The sequence below is a fragment of the Drosophila yakuba genome, chromosome X (genome assembly GCF_016746365.2).
Source record: "Drosophila yakuba strain Tai18E2 chromosome X, Prin_Dyak_Tai18E2_2.1, whole genome shotgun sequence".
Lineage (NCBI taxonomy): Eukaryota > Metazoa > Arthropoda > Insecta > Diptera > Drosophilidae > Drosophila > Drosophila yakuba.
This window is the reverse complement of record NC_052526.2, coordinates 18,084,916-18,090,950: the sequence shown is the minus strand read 5'-3', so window position 1 is coordinate 18,090,950 and position 6,035 is coordinate 18,084,916.

Here is a 6,035-nt window from a genome sequence, read left to right as displayed (position 1 = left end):
AGTCCACGAGTGCTGAACTCCTGAAGTCCAGTCCCAATCCCAATCCCAATCCAAATCAGAATCAGAATCCGACTGCGACGGCAGCTTAGCGCGTAATTTTCTATGAATGCAGCCATGGCTGTGGACCGCAGGAGGTCCGCCAGGCGACTGGAGACTGGAGTCCAGAAGGAGCGGAAGGGGTCGCAAGGAGACGAGTCCTGCCACATGTATGGTAAATTAACACCCTCCCCGCCCGCCGCGCACCACACCCGCTGCTGCACCGCAAGAAAAAACTATTACTTCTGGCTCACTAAATCGGTTTTTCAACTTTCTAAACAGTTCAAAGCTTAATTATAACTTAATAGCAACTTGGAGTTTAGCATTAGTGATATAATCACTATCATTTGATTATCAACAAATTGCATTTAAGTGCCAATTAAATTCGTTTGATCAGCAGTCAAGAAAACAATCAAAATGAATTGAGAACTGAAAAACAAGAAACAGCTAAACTTGCATGTGAGCATCCCCGCTTTTTCTGCCAGTGTAGCTGCTCGCAAGTCGCGCCGCAACTGTCGCATATTGAAACGTTAATCGCATTGCTCCTTGCAGTTTTCCCGGCAGGGAAACAACTCCAGCTCCAGTTCCAGCTCCAGCACTGATGGTCAGCGGGCGCGGGGGGATAATGGCAGCGGTGCGGATGGGGGGATTGCATGGAGCAAAGGCCGTCATATTTAGTTTTCCTTGACGCTCGCAGCTCACACAGCTGGATGTCCTTGCAGGCGCACACTCCCCCTCTCCATCCCTTCCTTGCTACCCCCCGCCCCCCCTCCATTTCCATTTCCATTTCCATGTCCACTACTCGCCTCGCCACCCCGCTGCATTTAGATGCCCGCCCCAAAGCAACGTTTGCGATGATTACTTTTGGTGGTTGTTGACTGTGGCGAGTGGCCACTACCGCCCCCCTGCCACCCCGCCGCCCCCTGCAACGCCCCTTTGTTGTTCGCCTTGTGGTCAATGACATTTACTCGGAAGCAGCAGCGACCAAATCAGCAGCAAAGCCAGCGAAAAATCAATGCAGCAGCAGCAGCCACGACACCGATGACTTTTTGAGACCAACCACACCACCCACTTCACCAGCACCACCCACTCCACCAGCACCACCCACAACCGCCCATCCATCCGGAATCCAACCCCCTTTTGGGCCATTTAACCAGATGCCGCAGAAGACTTTTTCCACCTGCAGGCCGCCAAAACAACAAAAAAACAAAACAAACAAAAAAACAAGCAAACAAAAATATAAATAGAAAACAGAGAGCGTTCTTGCAGTCGAGAGTTGTGGCCACATATTTCACAATTATCATAAATTTCTAGGCCAGGCACTTTCCATTTAAACTGGAAATTTATTGGCGTAGTTGTTCCGATAATTGGATGTTTGAGTGCCCAGGATTGCTGCCCATTGAGATGATGGCATCGAAAACTGCGCGGAAAATGCTTTAATGAGTTCAACACTCATAAATTGCTGCATGTTTATCAACTGACTTTTAATAACACTAACACACTTCCCAATAAGATGTGCAAGTTGAGAAAAATCAAACAGACTAATTGGCTAAATATATAAATAGAAAATAGCCTGAAATGTTGGCAATTATCTTATAGATTCAACTTAAGGCTTATATGCTTAGTCGCCTTTCTTTATTTCTCGCAACTGGGAAACTGTTTTCCATAAAATAAATCCAGCTGCAGTAAAGTACATTAAATGCATAGTACACAAAATGCTTTTCGTGAGTTCAGCGTACCTGCGTGCCTTTAAATTGAGAAAAGCGGGTAATCCGGCCAGGATTAAGAGAATCCTTTGATAGCATCGCTTTGAGTCGCAGCGTTTCTGGAGTTTCTTGAGTTTGCTGAAAGCCACACGTTGCGAACTTCACTTGCCGCAGCTAATTTCCTTCTGGCTGGCAAACATTCTGCGGCCAACTCACCTGAGAGCAAATCAAATTCCAGACATTGGCCAAAGGTTTTCTCGCACTTTGCTCGCCGCAGAGAAATGCGAAATTGCGGTAGCAACAAGTACGCCCATTAGCCGCATGCCTCGAATTCCCTCCCCCTCTTAACCCCTTGCCCCTGCCCCATGCCCCATGCCCCATGCCCCTCTCACTTTTACACGCAATTCGTGGAACGCGTTAATTGGCTTTCATAATTGACCAAAAAGGACATTGGAGGCTGTGGGAGAAGCGCAGTCATGCACTGCCCAAAATGGTCAATTTCCTTGGCTCCAAGTGCTTAAGAACTATGCTTTCTTTATCCCTTATTCATTTTACTAATCCACTTTGATTTTTATTTTTATTCATATTCATTTCCTTAACAGTTTTTTGCTTTTTGAATATATTTTCCATTGTGTACATGGACCACTCAAATGAAATGAGCCAGCTAGCTTTCCCTTTGACTCGCAATTGCAGCTTGGCCAATGATTCTTGTGGACATTTTTCGCATTCGCATTTGGATTTGAATTTGGATTTGGATTTGGATTTGAATTTGGATTTGGATTCGAGTGTGGCTGAAAAGCAGCGAAATAAAAGGCGAAACTGGCCAAGAAGACAGCAGCGATGTTGATGCATCCAATTAGGCGGAAGGAATTGGGAAGGAACTGCCAGTCACTCCACGGATCGCAGCTTCAGGTGGCCAAGCGGGAAAATCAGGAAACTTCTTCCGGAGATTCGCCGCTAATGAGGAAGCTGGGATTAAGGCGGAGGAAATGTGATTAGCCCACTTTAATGGAGCTTAGTGCACTGATAATGCCATACACACGTCAAAAAGTATGCTACAATATCTTCAAAACTAAGTTGCATGATGCAACTTTTCGCTGGGCGATCTTACCACTCATAACTTACTGATGCAATTTAAAAGCAATTTAGCATTCAACAACGTTACACTTTCGCTTCACAAAATGTACTTTCCATTGACCAGCGTTTTTTACGCTTCGCAATTAATTCGCTGGTTTTATATCGCCCTCGTTCCACTCGAAAAAGCTGCCCTCTTTGTCATTTAAAGCGATATTTATCATCGTTGGCTACTCCTAGGCTCATTTGCATTTGCCACAAGCGTTGGGGGCGTGGCAGGAGTGGGCTGGAGTGGGCTGGAGTGGGCAGGAGTGGCAGGAGTGTCGCCTGCCACCGGAACGATAAGTTGGCGCTGTTTTTATGGCTTGCACGCTCTGGGCCAAGTTGTTTGTGACCGCTTCGTTTTCATTTCATCAATTAACCAAAAGGCAGCAAAAATGTGTTTTCGCCCTCTAATTAGCATCCACATAAACAGAGGGAAATCCTATTAGCACCCCAGTCCCCCATGGAATGTTGTAAAAAATACAAGAAAAAAGAAAATAAAATAAACAACCGAGTCATAAATACTTTGGGGCAAATGTGGGCGAGTGGGCGTTTTGGGAGGCAGGACATTGCAGCTCATTAGCAACTCGATTCAGCAGTGTGCCGCACTGCTGGCAAAGTTGTTATCCTCGGAACGTGTCCTTTGGCAGACATGCACCATTCAAAAGGTGGATTTTGCATTACAAAGTGACGTTTGCGTTTGCACAATAACTGCAGTCTTCTGAAAGCGACTTCTCTGCCTTTACAAATATTCCAAGAGATTTTACCACTTATTAGACCAATTTGTAGCCGCCGTATGAAGCTGGAACCAAGACATTGGTTCGATTCGGTCACAATGGGCCACCTCATGGTGCATCTCGCATCCAGCTCACGTCGGAGTGCGGAGCCACCTTCGCCACCTGGCTAATAATGCGAGAATTCTTCTCGGACTGCGATGACAAAAGAATCTGCTGCACTAATTGCTGCATAACTCCACTGTGTGTGTGTGTGTGTGGCTTTTATGCTCGCTGCTCTGTTCTTTGGCCTCCCTGTCATCGCACATCGCCCATCGCCCATCGCACATTGCACATTGCACATCGCCATCTCACATCGACCATCGCACTTGGGATGCTGTGTCAACGCCGGAGTTCATTTGCAAGCTGCCCTGCTCTCCTTGGTATTTTCAGCACGGAGCGGGTGCCTGGTCCTGGTCCTGCTTCTGCTCCTGCTACTGCTACTGCTTCTGCTCCTGATTTGCTCCTGGTTGCGTGGCCATTGTACCCACCATTGTAGCCACTTCACGCAGTCCCCGAGTGCCGATCCCAGCCCCAAACGCCAGTTTCAGTTCCACTTCCAGATACGCATCCTTTCGGCTACCTTGGCTACCTTGGAGACCCCTATTTGTTCGGCTCGGCACTCCAGGGGTTTGTCCCTCAACCTGTTTTCCACATATATGTATAAGCCTGCGGTGGAGAACCCTTCAAAAACATTTACCCCTGTCAAATGGGTTAACTATGCACTGGCGAAAGTTCATTAAATCGCGATAGATAATAATAAATACCCCGTTGGATGAAACGCATGGTTTGTACAAATAGTATCATAGGCTGAGCAAAGAGCTAAATTCTCGGGTGCTGGGTATCTGTTAGTCGAGGCAGCTGCGATGGATGGCGCCTTCCATCTTGTATCTAAATGTATCCATATGCCTGAGATACGGGAACCAAAGCCAATTACCTGTGCGTCTCTCCTCCTCCAAAGTGAAAGGGAGCGATGCTGATGAGCAGGGGGTTGGGGTGGGGGGGAATGGGGAAAATGGAGGAAATTGAGGAATGGAGGGGGCTTAGGAGGAGAGAGTTGTCTGGGCCTGCGGCTGCTGTGGGAAATACAAAACTGACGCTGGGGCACAGTCTCCGTGGGCCATGCGACAAATTTGACTTTTATGCTTTTGAGAATTGCCTGTGACACAGATACAGATACGGATACAGATACAGCTACAGCTACAGCTACAAAGTTACAGGTACGCACATGGGGCTGCCAACGGATACAGATACAAGTGCACACACACACACACATGTATGTATGTGTTAGTACGCCCCCGACGGTTATGCAATTACAACAGGTACAAAAACCCAGCGAGGCACTTGATGCGACTCTGATGATGATGATTCTCGGCGGAGGATCGTAATGATGATGATGCTGATAGAGTGTGGCAATGCACTGAGAAAAAAAAACACGGTGGGCTGCTATCCATGTCCGTATCCGTGTCCGTGTCGGTGTCCGCCAGCTGAAATGGACGCCGCACACAACAACAAATTGTTTGCCGGGTAATGCGAGAACTTTTTCGGGGTAAATAAGTGGATGGCCCTCGGCGAGGAGTCTGCAATGGAACACTCGCCACGCACATCCAGCACACATGTACATGCCAGCCACCCAGGATGGTGCACTGAGAAAATCAGCAGTACTTTAAACCCAACTAAAAGATCTTTCATGCATATACTATACACTTTAATTAAAAGTATGCTGAATATTGAACTATTGGTTCTGGAAAAGCATCACAAAAAACCCTGCACTCCAAACAGAAGTTGTTAAAAAGTAGTAATAAAACGAAAGTAGTGCAAATTCCTCACCGTGTATGACCACCCACTTGGTGGTGGATCCGTCCGAAAGCAGAGAATTAAAATTCAAATTCCAATTCATCAAGATAATCGCATTTCAGAACTTTTATTTGCCCCCGCACAGAAGTCACATGTGCGAGTGAGAGGCCCTGCCCTTGTGCGTGCCTCTCGTTTCCACCACTTACAGCACACACACACGCACACACACACACAGTCACCCACAATTACACACACCCACACGAGTGTCCGTTCGCGTGCGTGTGGATGTGTGTGTTTAATTGTGCTGGTGTTTGGTTTTGTTTGTGCTGAACGGGCAGCGGATGTTGTAAATATTTGCAAATAGCCGTCACAGTTCCCAGACCGAAACCCGACCCCAAGAGCCCCGGTTACCCTGGCCATCCTGGCCCATCCTGGCCCATCCTTGTCCATCCTGGGTATCCTCGCCCATCCTGTGGGTATCCTATCCCAAAACCAACGCCCACCGTTCACTGCGAAAAGGGGTTTTTAGGGCCAATTATTATTAAATGCTTTACAGATACAGAACAGTACTGAACAGCCGACTCGCAATTTCCATGCGAAACACACG